At 38.9% G+C, this 15804-nt stretch overlaps 1 protein-coding gene across 6 annotated transcripts in view; it reads right to left on the bottom strand.

Moving 5' to 3' along the window:
• LOC101546627 (melanoma antigen preferentially expressed in tumors-like) overlaps positions 1-15804 on the bottom strand; it is a 71128-nt gene that overhangs the window by 45726 nt on the left and 9598 nt on the right. For all 6 annotated transcript variants that reach the window (XM_055121956.1, XM_055121955.1, XM_055121960.1 and 3 more), the window contains exon 2: positions 1158-1246. The gene's annotated coding sequence lies outside the window, so the exon portion shown is untranslated. The remainder of the gene's footprint in view (positions 1-1157; positions 1247-15804) is intronic.

Here is a 15804-nt window from a genome sequence, read left to right on the forward strand (position 1 = left end):
ACAAAGTGGCCAGCTACAAAGTCAATACACAAAAATCAGTTGCATTCTTGTCTACAAATAATGAATCAGATGAATGAGATCAAAGAGCCTATCCCTTTTAAAATAATATCCCAAAATATCAGGTACCTAGGAATTAACTTAACAAAAGAGATGAGAGAGCTAGACCATGAAAATTTTTTAAAAACTCAAAACAGAAATTGAAGATCTTAGGAAATGGGAAAATATTCCATGCTCATGGATTGGAAGAATCAACATTGTCAAAATAACAACATACCTGAACTACTACATAGATACAATACAATCCCTATCCAAATTCAGATAACATTCTTCAAGGACTTAGAACAGTCAATGATAAAGTTTGTGTGGAACCATAAAAATCCCGCATAGTCAAAACCATGCTGAAAAACAAGAAACTGGAAGGCATCTTATTACCTAACTGGAAACTATACTACAAAGCTATCATGATCAAAACAGCTTGTTACCAGAATAAAGAAAGACTCTCTGACCATTGGGTCAGAATAGATTATACAATAATAAACCCCCATATATATGGTCAGCTAATTTTTGACAAAGGAGCTGAGTGCATGAAATGGAATAAAAGGAGTCTTCAACAAATGGTGTTGGGACAATTGTATAACCTATGCAATAAATTAAAGCTGGATCTATACCTCACACTTTACACAAAAGTCAAATCAAAGTGGATCGAAGACCTCGAGATCAGACCTAAATTTATAAAGTACACTGAGGAAAATATAGGCATAATGCTCCAAGACCTAGACCTCAAAAAAGTTTTAAACATTATGATACCACTGTGAAAGGCTACAGAATCAAAACTAAATAAAGGGGACTACATCAAACTTAAAAGTTTCTGTATGGGAAAAGAAACACGGGCTAAAAACAAATGATAGTTAACTGAGTGGAAGAAAATATTCGCACATCAGGTAAAGGTTTGATATCCAGGATCTATAAAATACAAAGATTAGCAACAAAAGCAATCTAAAAGCCCCATCAAAAATGGAAAGAGGAAATGAATAGACACTTCTCTGAGGAAGACCAACTGACAAATGGAAAAATGCTTATCATCACTTATTATTAGGTAAATCCAAATCAAGACAACAATGAGATACCATCTTACACCAAGTGAAAATGGCACTTACCAAAATACAGGGAACAATCTCTTCTGTTAGGGATGTTGTGAAAAAGGAAAACTCATACACTTCTGGTGCGAATGTTGTCTGGTCCAACCCTATGAAAAATAGTACAGAGGACACTTAGTAAACTCAGAATTGAGCTCATATATGATACAGCAAATTCACTTTTAGGTATCTATCCCCAGGAAGGAAAAACATTCATTCAAAAGAATGTATGCATACCATTATGCATTGAAACAGTCAGTGCAATAGCTAACATTAGGGATCAACCTAGATGTCCAACAACAGGTAAGTGAATCATGAAGATGTGGTATATATACACAGCTATAAGGAATGATAAAATCATGCAATCTGTGGCAACATGGATGGAACTGGAAGACATGTTAAACAAAGTAAGCCAGAAGAAGAAGGGTAAACACAGGAATATATCACTCATATGTGATATTTAGAATTATTGAATTAAGGAATACATTGTTTTAAAGTGGGGGTTCCCAGGTACACCTTGCTCCCAGAGTATAAAGCAACGAAAAGAAAAGGTGGAAAGGAGGCGGAGAAGAGACAGATAAGAAGTAATTAATGGAGGCCAGGTGAGGGGACTCAGGTACAAAGGTGATGTTAAGGAATGCTAGGGCTAAGTATCCAAACCACAGAGTCAACAATACTGAAATCAAGAGACACAGACCTTAACAATGGTACTTAAAAAGTGCCTGTCAAGAAGGCAGGCTGGATGTGGAGAGGGATATTCTATATCTAAAACTTTTGGACATATTGCAATACTGTATATCTAAAGCTCAACTATAAACAAATTTGTAAACCAAATTTGTAAACCAAATTTGTAAACCAAAAACACCTTTACCACGTGAAGAAGCTCAATATCACCAGTAATCCAGTGATATCATGTGGATATCCTGTTCTCTCATATATGTGGAGAAGTACTTAAACACTGTTATTCTTCCTTAAAACTCAAATGTCAGTCTAATTACAAGAAAAATACCATACTATGCCTATATTCTTCAGACTCTCTGGGTCATAGAAGCAGTGTGATATTTAATAAAATGTTAAACAGATTTAACTTATGATCTAGGGATTCCAATACAAGGCTCACAAGCAAGAAAAAGGAAAACATATGTCCACATAAAATCATGTACGCACATATATATTATTAGCTATAAAAAAATCCAAAGTTGAAACAACTAAAGCACCCATCAACTGATGAATGGATAAAGAAAATAACATATATAGTTTGACCACTTTTGTGAAACACTGATATATAACACAGAACCTTGAAAACATGCCCAGTGAAATAAATAAAATATGCGAAAGACTACATATTTTATGACTTCAGCTTTATGTAATGTCCACGGTAGGCAAATCTATTGAGAAAAAGTATATCAATTGTTCTTGAAACTAGGTATTAATGCAAGTTTTAACTATATTTAAATAAAATTGGACTTTTGGGAATTATATAAATGTCTAAAACTTGATTGTGGTAATGGCTACACAACTCTAGAGTTACTAAAATATCATCAAATAGTACCTGTAAAAGTGTGTGGGTTTTGTTGACTGTGAAATGTATTTTACAAAATCCTTGATTATGATGTTGGTCTAGTCTTTTGTTGTACAACAATAATAAAAACAGGGGGTAGAGTGATAGTCCAGCAGGGAGGGCACTTGTCATGCATGCGACTGACCCGGGTTCGAACTCCAGCATCCCATATGGTCTCTTGAGCACTACCAGGAGTAATTACTGGGTAAAGAGCCAGGAGTAACCCTTAAAAATCGCCAGATTTGGGCAAAAAAGGCAAAATAAAATGAAAACATTGTTCATAAAAAGGACATGATTCATCACTGTCACTGTCCCTGTCATCCCGTTGCTCATCGATTGGCTTGAGCGGACACCAGGAACGTCTCTATTGTGAAACTGGTTGTTACTGTTTTTTGGCATATCGAATATGCCACGGGTAGCTTGCCAGGCTCTGCCGTGCAGGTGAGATGCTCTCGGTAGTTTGCCGGGCTCTCCGAGAGGGGCGGAGGAATCAAACCTGGGTCAATAATAATGTATAAAATGCCTTTGCAGTACCCTCTTAGATAAGAATTTTTGAAAAATATTTTAAATATATGCATAATATTTTATTATATAATGCATCAATGGATTTTAAAACTAATTCCCATTGTTCATTTAGATTTTTGGAGTTTTTAAAATATAAATAATATTATGTTGAACACCCTCATCCTGATTCTCCTGAATAGTTATTTAGGATGCCAAAGCCATGGCTAATGGGCCAAACAAAAAGTGTAGATGAGTTTAAGACTTTTCAAGATTATCTCCAGGCTACTTGAACCAACCATATGTTAACCAACATTTAACTAACAGTATGCTAAGTGTAGCCACAAAGCGGGTGAATTTGAGAGACTTTAATGTGTGAAATTCAACCACAGACCTATAAAATGCTCAATAACTTCAAACTTATCACAGCAAAGTGTCAGAGAGATAGTTCAGGGGTTAAGGCACTTGTCATGCCTCTCTGTCTTTGGTCATAACAACTCTCAGTTCAGATCATTAAATAAATAAATAAATATTCAAGATCACTGCTTTACTCCTCTAAGACCTTCAATGATATCATCAACCATCTCTGTTATTTTTCCTGAATGACATCAATTGATTGTGTCATCTGTATTCTCCTTGAATAATGATTTCATTCTCACCTGTGACTGAGGCACCACAGGGTAATTGTTTTTCCAGTTAAGCAAGATAGTTTTTACTGACAATTATTTAGTGAGATGTGAAATAAGTAAAAGAGCAGTACATTCTCAGGAGAGGACACAGGTTTTTCCAGAGTGGACATAGGCAAACAAAAGAAACCGGAACAAGCCGGCGAGATACATGTTCAAAGGAGAAGGGGCTTGAAGAGCAAACCACCACAGGATAATTTTTAAACAAAAAGTATTTGCACAGTTTTAAGATAGATTTCAAAGGTTGCAAAGTCACATAGTCTTGTTAAATATTTCTTCTTTGCCCTGGGAATGTTGGTTCTTGCAACCATTTGTGAAGTTTCCTTTGTTTAATTTAAACCCTTCCACCTCTCTTTTGGTTTTTAGTTTCTTCTCCCACTGTTCCCTGACCCTCACTAATTATAACTTCTTATTTGGGTGAATTTTATAAAGTAAGCTTTGCAAACTCATTTGGAAAATTCTTCACTATGCACTGTCTGCATTTAGCAACATTAGGCATAAATTCACAATACTCTGTTGGTAATTAACAGACTCCACAGTAAAAAAAATGCAAAGTGTATGATCAGGATATAAACTGGTATTGCTCCTTCTATCTCCTTTACAATAGCAGCCATCTCATAGACCCAGGAGGTCTCTCGGTCTCCACACCTCTGTTCAGGCCACTATTTCTTGTGAAGCAATATGTACAACTCCTCTTTGTCCAGTTTAAATCACTTTAAAATGTCACTAACAACTTTGAAATAGGGATTATCCAAAACATTAAATATAAGAACATGTAAATTGCTTATGTCCTATCACAATCACAATATGATAGTTGTAGAGAGAAAGCAAAAGTGTGTTATAATAAAAATAACAAGGGGAGACAATTTCTTGCCCATCACATAAATAGTGGTTCTTATTTCAATTGTGTGGGAAAATAGGCACTTCCTTAACAAATATTAGGGATATAAGTTACTAATAGTATTTCCAAAGTTGTTTTAATACTGTAGCACTGTAGCACTGTTGTCCATCAATTTGCGCAAGTGGGCACCATCAATGTCTCCATTGTGAGACTTCTTGTTACTGTTTCTGGCATATCAAATATTCCACGGGTAGCTTGCCAGGGCGTTGCTGTGCGGGCGGGATACTCTCGGTAGCTTTCGGGGGTCTCTGAGAGGGACGGAGGAATTGAACCCGGGTCGGTCCTGTGCAAGGCAAATGCCCTGCCCACTGTGCTATCGCTCTAGCCCCATATATACCTGATTCTTAAAAAAGACTTTTAAGAGTTTATAACTAATACCTAAAGATATTTGTGTAATATGAGCAACGGAATTATAACTTACTGCTTGTAACAAAAATATAAAGGATTCAAGTTTTCACAACTAGAATATTGGTGAAGTAGATTAGAACATCATATCATGAAATATAAAATTAATATGAAATTAATTTTGTAAAACAAAATATAATCTTTTCAAATAAATATAGTTAAATAAAAATATGGTATGTTAACTGCCAAAGAAGTTAAAATGGTAGTACGTACCTCTGTTCTATTTTTGCTATTTAGCTAAAGAGCTAAAAACATTTTTTTGTTTGTTTTTAAGCCACATTCGGCAGTGATCAGGACTTAGTCTAGGCTCTGCGCCAAGTTATCACTCCCAGGGAGGCATGGGGGACCATATGGGGTGCTGGGGATATAAATCTGGTCAGCTAAGTGCAAGGCAAGCTTGTCTCTCTGCCTCTTAAAAAGGTCTCTGCCGGGCCGGAGCGATAGCACAGCGGATAGGGCATTTGCCTTGCATGCGGCCAACCTGGGTTCGATCCCCGGCATCCCATATGGTCCCCTGAGCACCGCCAGGAGTAATTCCTGAGTGCAAAGCCAGGAGTAACCCCTGTGCATCGCTGGGTGTGACCCAAAAAGCAAAAAAAAAAAAAAAAAAAAAAGTCTCTCTGCCTCTTAAAAATGTAAAATTTTAAATGACCATTTACTTACACTGATACTTCAACAGAGGAAGATGCACTTGCTGTCTGGAGGCCATGAGTGCCTCTATTCATTAAGAATGGCCCTTTTCCACGGAGACCTCTAGAAAAATCTACGGAGTAGGTTTGAAAGCCCAGTTCCTCCCCCCCACCTTCCTGCGCCAAGATAAGCAGGCTGCAGTTCAGGATTTTGCCACAGGGTGGCATCAGTGCACCACCCTCTTCAAACCACGACGCTTTGTCTGTTGAGGTGGGGGGGAAATGCAGTTTGCTCCCTTAAGTCCTAGTCTATGAATGATATAGGATGATTTCGACTCTATCTTTAAAAAGCGATAGGTAAAAATGCCAAAAACATATAATAAGGCCTGCTTACAATGAAATATCTCGGCAGCTGGAACCAGGAATATGTAGAAGCCTCACTCGTCTCTTCAGTGATTAGTCAACTGCTGTGACATGATCCCTAGGTCTCTTAGCACAAAGGATATATTTAATCATTCTGTCCATCTTCATCATTCAGAGGAGTATCTTAGGGGCCACAGTAGCAGAGACGTGTAATCTGACTATTTCTCCAGTCCTGGAAGCCCATCTTCTAAAATGAAAGTTGCCCTGAGTCCGATAGGAAAGATGGAGCTTCCTTCTGTGCCATGATGGCATTGCTTCCAGATTAGTCTCTAGGATTTCCATCCTTGTCATTTCCCTGGAGACATAACTTAAGCTCTGTCAGCCTGAGCTTAGTCATCTGAGGGGAGGGTCTGAAGACACATTTGCCACAATGACTGCGTATTGAAAACAATGAGAAAACATGCCCAGATTAAAATGGCATGCGATGTATTTCAACATCTTGAGACTGGCTGAGCCTTGCTGATAAGGTGGGATCTGTGGAGAGTCATATCTTATTGCTTTTCTCACAGTGAGAATAAATACTTCTTTTTTGCCACACCTGGTAGAGCTCAGGGCTTACTCCTGGTCCTGCAGTCAGGCAACCCTCCTGGAGGCACTAAGGGTTCTGGGGGTAGATGGTTCTGTGGATTGAACTCAGGTTGGGTGCGTGCAAAACAAGTGTCCTACCAGCTTGAATATTGCACTGACCGTGAGAATATAGACTTCTTTATGAAGAAAATAAATATCACTCTGATAAGTCTTCAGTTCAAAATTTTGGAGACAGGAAGTTCTTGGTTTTGTGGCTATAAGAGAAGTTCATAGGACTGTTCCACACCATGCCTATGAGTAGACATGTATTCAGTTCCCCATGTTAAGGAGACAGGCCTGACTCTGACTCACCTGATGGCCACAAGGAGAGATCATACTAGAGCAGCAAGGTGTGCTCCTTATCTCCTTGCTTGTCCTTACAGTTCTAGAAGTTCATATGTTTACAAGAAAATCCAGGAGTCATTCATAGTAACTAGTATAGGAGTTCTAACATCGTGCATTATCTAGCCACATTATAACAAGATGTCAGATATCTACTGCCTCTTTGGGAAGCAAAAATCAGAGGACTTATTTGATACAGAATTATCCATTCTTCTACTTACCAATACCTAAGTATATAGGACTTAAAACACATGCTGTTACTTTGGAGGTATCACATGAACTCTATAGTGGAAAATAAGAGGGAAACATGGGCAAATCTAGGAGGTAAATCTAAGACTAGGCAGCTTCTACACTCAAGGAATTGACTTTTTTTGATTGGTTTTCTTTTATAGCACATCGGCAGTGCTCAGGGTTTACTTCTATCTCTGTACTAATAGCACAGCGGTTAGTGGCTTGCACGTGGCTGACATGGGTTCAATTACTCTGTCCCTCTCGGAGAGCCCGGCAAGCTACCAACAGTATCCCACCCACATGGGAGAGCCTAGCAAGCTACCCATGGTGTATTTGATATGCTAAAAAAAGTAACAACAAGTCTCACAATGGAGACGTTACTGATGCCCGCTCGAGCAAATCAATGCATGAGACTACAGTGCTACAGTGCTACAGTGCTCAGGATGCCATGTGGTTCCAGGGATTGAACCCAGTCCTCTGCATACAAAACATATGCTCCAGCCCGTTGAACTACCTCCCTGATCCCAGAATTAACTTTTGTATAAACAATGCCTCCTTGGGCCTGCTATCCACATAGGCTTTCCTCTCTCTTCCCTTCATATAAAAATTCTGGAGTTTTCAGCTTTTCCTATTCTCTACTTCCCACTGACTTCTAACCTCACTGTTTGTGTCCCCATGATTGCAAAAATAAGCTCTCACAGGGTCGGCACAAACCACATTTTGTAGGACATTCTTTACAAATGTATTAACATACTGTCATTTTTATTGACCACCTAAAGTATCCATATTTATGCACACTGCTTCTGTCACTTAGTAGGATATCTTGACAGGTTCCCAGGCTCTGGAGCATAAGATTATGGGTAAAAATTATGGGTTATCTTACTCAACAATTATGCACTTTTCAGGCAAGATTTTTATTCTCACTATCCCTCAGCTTTTCTTCTATACAATAAGGATTAACAGGTTGAAGACATAGTACAGCAAGTAAGGCATTTACCTGATAAATACCACATTATTATATTCAGCTATATTTATTATGTATATCATTATTGATTTTGCTATTTTCTTGCTATTTGGAAACATAACTAGTAATGCGTGGTAGTCTGGGCCTAACTCATTGCTTGGAGGTTATTCCTAGCAGTGCTTGGGGAACACTCTGGGGCCAGGAGAGAAACCCAATGTTCCCACACACAGAATCTGCACTCCAGCCCTTTGAGCTATGTCCCTAGCCCAGATATTACTATTCTTGGAAGCAAGAGAAACTAGGCTACACGTTAATGTTTGTTCATAATCAGTGACATTTAAGTAATATTATTACTAAGTACATTTGTGTCCTAAGATCACAGGGCATTACCTAGAACTACTTGCATTAAAACAAGTTTATTCTCACACAGTTTTAGATAGTAGAAATCCAAAATCAGAAAATTAGCAGGATAATAATGAAACAACATGACTCTGGCTTTTCCTCCCTTCAGAGACATATACCCTATCTGTCTTTCTCTTTCTCTCATTCGGCCACAGTCATTAGATTTGGGGATTACTCTGGATTGGGATGATCTTATCTCAAGAGAGTTAATCACATGTGCACAGACTGTATTTTCAAGTAGGTCACAAGCATAGGTTTGTAAGTCCTGTGCATACCTTGTTGGGGGACACACATCCACATGGTATGATAATAGAAAGCTAAGAAGCTAAAATGAGTTCTAATATTTTATATGTAAACATATAAATATACCCACACATACATAATTCCTCATAATCTAACCCCCGTCTGCAAAAACATTAATTCGAATGGATATATGCATATGTACTTATGTTAATTACAGTGCCTAATACAACAGCCAAGATATGGAAACAAACTAAATCTCCAACCACAGACAAATGGAGCGAGAAGTTGTGATGTGGTATCTATAAAGAGTAGACTATACTATGCAAGTATATGAAAAATGAGATTATGTCATTACCTCCTACATGGATGGAACTAGACGGTATCATTTATTATTATTTTTTATTAATGAGTCACCGTGAGAGTGCAGTTACAGTTTCATGCCTGTGTTACAGTCATACAATACTCGAGTACCCATCCCTCCACCAGTGCCCATTCTCCTCCATCGATGGCCCCAGAGTCCCTCCCTCCCCACCCCCTGTGCTGTCCAGCCCCCCTCCACCCCCATGACAGGGAATTCCTTAATGTTCTCTCTCCTTTTGGGTGTCATGGTTGGTTTGAATGGAGATACTGGGCAGCTATCATGTTCAATCTATAGTCTGAAGGTATCATTCTGAGTAAAGTCAGTAAGAAGGAGAGGAATACACAAAGATTCTTCTGCCTTGTATGTGATATATAAAGATTATAATAAGGAACAACAAATGGCCACAGGACACAGAACTGGAGAGCTGGTCCACAGAATTGAATTTACCTGGGGAGGGAGAGGGGTGTATGGGAAGGACCTTTAAGACATTGTTGGAGGGAAGGGGCACTCTGGTAGTGGGTGTGGTATTGAAACAATGTGTGTATGAAACTATCATTAACAGTATCAAAGATCACTGTACTGGGGCTGGAGTGATAGCACAGCAGGTAGGGCGTTTGCCTTGCACGCAGCCGACCCGGGTTCGAATCCCAGCATCCCATATGGTCCCCTGAGCACCACCAGGAGTAATTCCTGAGTGCATGAGCCAGGAATGACCCCTGTGCATCACCAGGTGTGACCCAAAAAGCAAAAAAAAAAAAGATCACTGTACTTTAATAAAATGGGGACATTAATTCCTGAATAATAAAACTTCTGGGCAGTAAAGATGAAAATACTGACAGGGGCTGGAGCGATAGCACAGCGGGTAGGGCGTTTGCCTTGCACGCGGTCGACCCGGGTTCGAATCCCAGCATCCCATATGGTCCCCTGAGCATGGCCAGGGGTGATTCCTGAGTGCAGAGCCAGGAGTAACCCCTGTGTATGCCAGGTGTGACCCAAAAAGCAAAAAAAAAAAAAAAAAAAAAAAAAAGAAAATACTGACAGAGTTCATTTTTGAGTATTATAATTTTATTGTGTTCTGTTAGGTTTTTATTATGCTTGTATTTTCTTTTTTCTTTTTTCATTTTTATATTTTGTATATTTTGAATTATACTATTTTATATTTTGTTATTATTTATTATATTTTATTTTTCCTTATAATACATACTGATTGTCTTGTAAATGTTAAAAAAGGAAATCACTGAGAAACATAAATATCCTCTGCTTCTTCCACAAGGAATCTGCTACAATAGAATGGGAACATCCATGAGACAAAGGAAAGCAGAGAAGATTCTGGAAACCTCCTCCACAGTATTACATAGCATAGTCCCTCAGATTCAAAACCATAATTTTTTAAGTAACTTAAATCTATACTTAGATAACAGGGGAAACTATAACTTGGTTTAATTTACTTCACTTTTATTTATTGTTTGTTTGCTTTTTGTTTTTTGGGTCACCCCCAGCAATGCACTGGGGTCACTCCTGGCTCTGTACTCAGGAATTACTCCTGGTAGTGCTCAAGGGACTATATGGGATGCTGGGAATCAAACCTGGGTTGGCCATGTGCAAGGCAAACCCCTACCCGCTGTGCTATCGTTCCAGCCACTTTACTTTTATTTATTTCCTTGACTTTTTAAATTTACTTTTCTTTGCCTCAGTAAGCAGTCAGGTTGCTAATATTACAATGAAAGAGTCAGTAGTGTCCAGGTTAAAAGTGGATCCAGCAGTCACACAGAATCTTCAAATCTCAGTTTTGTGACTTGCTATCCCAGTCCTTGCTGCATTTCAGTTCCCTGACATTTAAAGTTGGGTTAAAACAGCTCCTTCTGTGGTGAGAATGAAATAAATGAGTATAGGATTTGTGCCAAGAACAGTGTCAATACAAACCTTTGTCATCATTATTATTAATCCAGAATCAACTATTAATGTATCTACTGCAATTTTATTGTATATATACATATGAATAGGCATAAATAGGTCATTATAATACAAATTTTGTCATTAAAAGTAGCTTTAGGACAATTCTCAAAAAATTAGAAATTGAGCTCCCATTTGACCCAGCAATACCACTCCTGGGAATATATCCTGGAGATGCAAAAAGGTATAGTAGACATGACATCTGCATTTGTATGTTCATTGCAGCACTGTTTACAATAGCCCAAATCTGGAAAAAACCGAGTGCCCAAAAACAGATGACTGGTTAAAGAAACTTTGATACATCTACACAATGGAATACTATGCAGCTGTTAGAAAAGATGAAGTCATAAAATTTGCATATAAGTGGATCAACATGGAAAGTATCATGTTGAGCAAAATGAGTCAGAAATAAAGAGACAGACATAGAAAGATCGCACTCATCTGTGGAATATAAAGTAGCAGAATGGGACACTAACACCCAAGAATAGTAGAGATAAGAACGAGGAGGTCTGCCCCACAGCTTGGATACTTCCCTCTCATGCTGGGGGGAAAGCAGCTAAGATAGAGAAGGGAACACCAAGTAGAGAATGTTGGGAGGACCCACTCTAGTTTAAAGCTGCATGCCAAAAGTAGACTATAGACCGAACATGATGGCCACTCAATACCTCTATTGCAAACTACAACATCCAACAGGAGAGAGAACAAAAGGGAATGCCCTGCTGCAGAGGCAGGGTGGGGTGGTGGAGGTTGGGGTGGGTGTGGTGGGAGGGATACTGGGAACATTGGCAGAGGAGAATGGGCACTGGTGGAAGGATGTAAACGAAATGCAAACATGAAAATTCATAAGTTTGTAACTGTACCTCACGGTGATTCACTAATAAAATTTTTTAAAGTAGCCTTAGGGACAGTATACTCAAAGGCCAGGAAGATTGCTTCATAGTTGGAGGCCTGTCTCATGAGTGAGGAGAGGAGACAGCTGGAATAGAGAAGGGATGACCAAGAAAATGATGGTTGGAAGGATCGGTCAGGAAGGGAGATGTGTGCTGAAAGTAGATAAAGGACCAAAAGTGATGGCCTCTCTATATATGTGTTGCAAACCATAGTGCCCAAAAGTAAAGAGTATGTGGGAAATTGTCTGCCATGGAGGCAAGGGGAGGGTGGGAAAGGGAGGGTATACTGGGAAGATTGGTGGTGGGGAATGTGCATTGATAGAGGGATAGGTGTTTGAACATTGCATGATTGTGACTAAAACATGAAATCTTATAACTGCATCTCACGGTGATTCAATAAACTAAATAAACAAATTTAAAGTAGTCTTAGGGCCAGAGAGGTAGTACAGGTGTTAAGGCACTTGGCTTACATGTACCTGATGCTAGTTTGATCCCTTGCACCATATGTGATCCGCTTAGTACCTCCAGGAGTGATCCCTGAACACAGAGCCAGGACTATGACCAAAACACAGTCAGGTGTGATTCTCCATACACAAACATACACACACACCCCAAAATGGAAGTACTCTATAGGGGCCAGAGAGATGACTCAGACTGTGTCACGTGCTTTGCGTGTATTCCCAGCATCTTGAACACTTCTGGTTACTTAAGCACTTCTGGGCGCAACCCCCAAGCAGAGAGATGGGAGTCACACCTAAGCAGTGACAGCCTTGACCCCACCCCAGTCCCACTAAAGTACTCTCTGAAGCTAAGTATGCATCATTTTAATGGTATGTTTTAAAATGCAGAGGCCCAGAGATGTGAATCAGTGTTAGAGTACCTGACTTGCATGTATGACCCCACATGTTCAATTCTCAATACAACCACAAGTGTGGAATTCCCTGCATATTGGAATCAAATTTGAAAACACTGCAATCCAGTGTGTGTGACTCTCAGCCATCACAACAAAGGGAAAGAAGGTAACAGTAAAATGTCATGATATTTGCACAGTAGAATTTCTGGTATACATATATGTGTATATATATACTTTTTGTATATATATTTGAAATTTATATATTGAAATTATGACAGTGCTTACCACAGTCGTTTCTAAAATATATATGTTGAAATGATGACAGTGCTGATCACAGTAATACTTTTGTTTGTAATAATTTCTTCCTTTAGCACACTGTCCATTTTATTCACATATAAGTACCTTGGCTCTTCTGTGGATGTAATTCAGTGGTAGAATGCATGCTTTGCATGTGAGGCCCTGGGTTTGGCCCTTGTTTGGGCATCACTCACCCCAAAAGGAGAAAAATATCTCGGCTTTAGAAGTGTAAAAATAAATGAGAAAGATGCTGGACCAGGAAGATAGTACAGGAATTAGGGTGTATCACTGGTCTGACCCAAGTTTGATTCCTGGCACCATGTGGCTTCCTGAGCATTACCATGTTTAGTGTAGCCTGGGAGGTCCACAATCACTGCTGGAGTGCCCTGAACAACACCATATCCTGGAAACCTAACAATGAACTGTTGGCCCAGGTGACTGAATATCCCTGGGACCGTCTGCTGGCCCTCTAAGCAATTCTTGAAAGGACCCCGCCCCCTAAAAATAGAGAAGAAAAAGAAACAAGATAAATACCTCGTCTTCCCATAAACAATTGACTTTATATCAGAATAGGAAACATTCCTATCCCAAGTCAAGAGAATTGAGATAATAAGTGGACACAGAACTAATTTAAGATTATACTATGGAAAAATCATAAATGAGCAGCTTCAAGGAAATTACAGATGACTATGGGGAAAGGCAAGCATGTACTCAAACAAACCTTACACTCGTATTCATAAATATCCTTACCCAGGATTTAAATAAGGTCATCATATGAAAATAGTTCCAAACATGTTTCTTTCTGTCCTCTCTAAACACAGCTCCATGAATTGGAAGCGCATTCATGGATTTAAGCACCTAGTTATCCAAGCAGTGATGTCACAGGGAAAGAAAACAGAGAAATTTGTGAGATGATCCTGAACTCAGTTCCCAACTTCCATAGGGTAGATGTGCCTTAAGGACCACCAGGCAAACATCAAAATACAATCCTACAAAACAGCAGAATTCAGGGGAAAGGTGAGTGACAGAGCAGGGCACCAAGGGAATCAATACACATAGATTAAATCTTTTAAGTGCCCTCCCTGTTTAACAAAAATAATAAAAAGGAAAAGAAAAATATATGTTGCTAACACTCGTAATACAAACTCACAGCAAGTTCCAAATGGATTCTATTCTCCAACCCACTATAGAACTTGGATATTAGCCTGATCAAATAAAACAAACACTCAGAAATCACTCACATTAATCAGGGTGGCCTAGATAGATTATGTTAGGTACAGACCTAGATGAATAGCAGTTTAAATGAACAATAGAAACTGAGGCTTGGACTCAGGAGACAATTTTTGTTCAAGAGACACTGAGATATTCTTTAGGGTTACCTGGCACCTGAAGAACTCAAAGACTTTGAACACAGTAGTTGAAAAATACTGAAAAGCACACATCATGTTAGTGATTCTGCCATTACTTCCTAGCATGCACACTAAGACAGGAGTTTGTTCACTGTAGAAACTCTGCAAGAGAATACGCATGACAAGGAGGCATTTCTATGCAGATCACACTATTGATGTACTAATGTTGATTTGCTCTCTTTATCTGTCTTCCTCTTTTCCCATCAGGTAAATAGGCATTCATGAACACACATGGATCAAAACAATACTATATTTCATTCACATAGAAAGAAAGATTCCAAAAGTGAAAACTACTTAATGATGGAGGTTATCTCTGGAAAAGGGGGATAATGCAATCACAGAGAAGTAGAGACTATCACCTCTATATGTCAGGTTGTGTTTAGAATATGAGAATACAGAATCTGACATATGAAGTTTTATAGCATAAATATTTAACAACCACTATTTTATCTGTTTTAAATATAATTTTTAAAATCACCGGTACCTAATTAGAAACAGTAAAAACTACAGTGAGACCCCAATATCATAATGTGAAACAGTACTACTCTATAATTTTTAAGTATTATATTTGTACATCCCATCAATGGCCGAGATCCAGAGACTATGTAAAACAAAGCTCCTGGAAGAACTCTTATAGTCTAGCCCACTGATGTGCCTAAAGCAGCACACCTGTGTTTGTTTTTAACATACTTGCTTGTATCTTCTGATATACATTCTCCGTCCCTCTCGGAGAGCCCAACAAGCCACCGAGAGTATCCTGCACACGCCGAAGAGCCTGGCAAGCTCCTCATGGTGTATTCGATATTCCAAATACAGTAACAATAACAGGTCTCATTCCCTTGACCCTGAAAGAGCTTCCAATCGTTTGGAAAGACCAGTAAGGAGAGGCTGCTAAAATTTCAGGGCTGGGACTAATGGAGATGTTACTGGTGCCTGCTGGAGCAAATCAATAAATGGGATGATAGTAATACAGTGATATTTGTACATATTTCTCCCAATATTCATTGCAAAGATTTTCCCAACAAAGATATGACAGACCAGGTGTTTTTT

The sequence above is a fragment of the Sorex araneus genome, chromosome X (genome assembly GCF_027595985.1).
Source record: "Sorex araneus isolate mSorAra2 chromosome X, mSorAra2.pri, whole genome shotgun sequence".
Classification (NCBI taxonomy): Eukaryota; Metazoa; Chordata; class Mammalia; order Eulipotyphla; family Soricidae; genus Sorex; species Sorex araneus.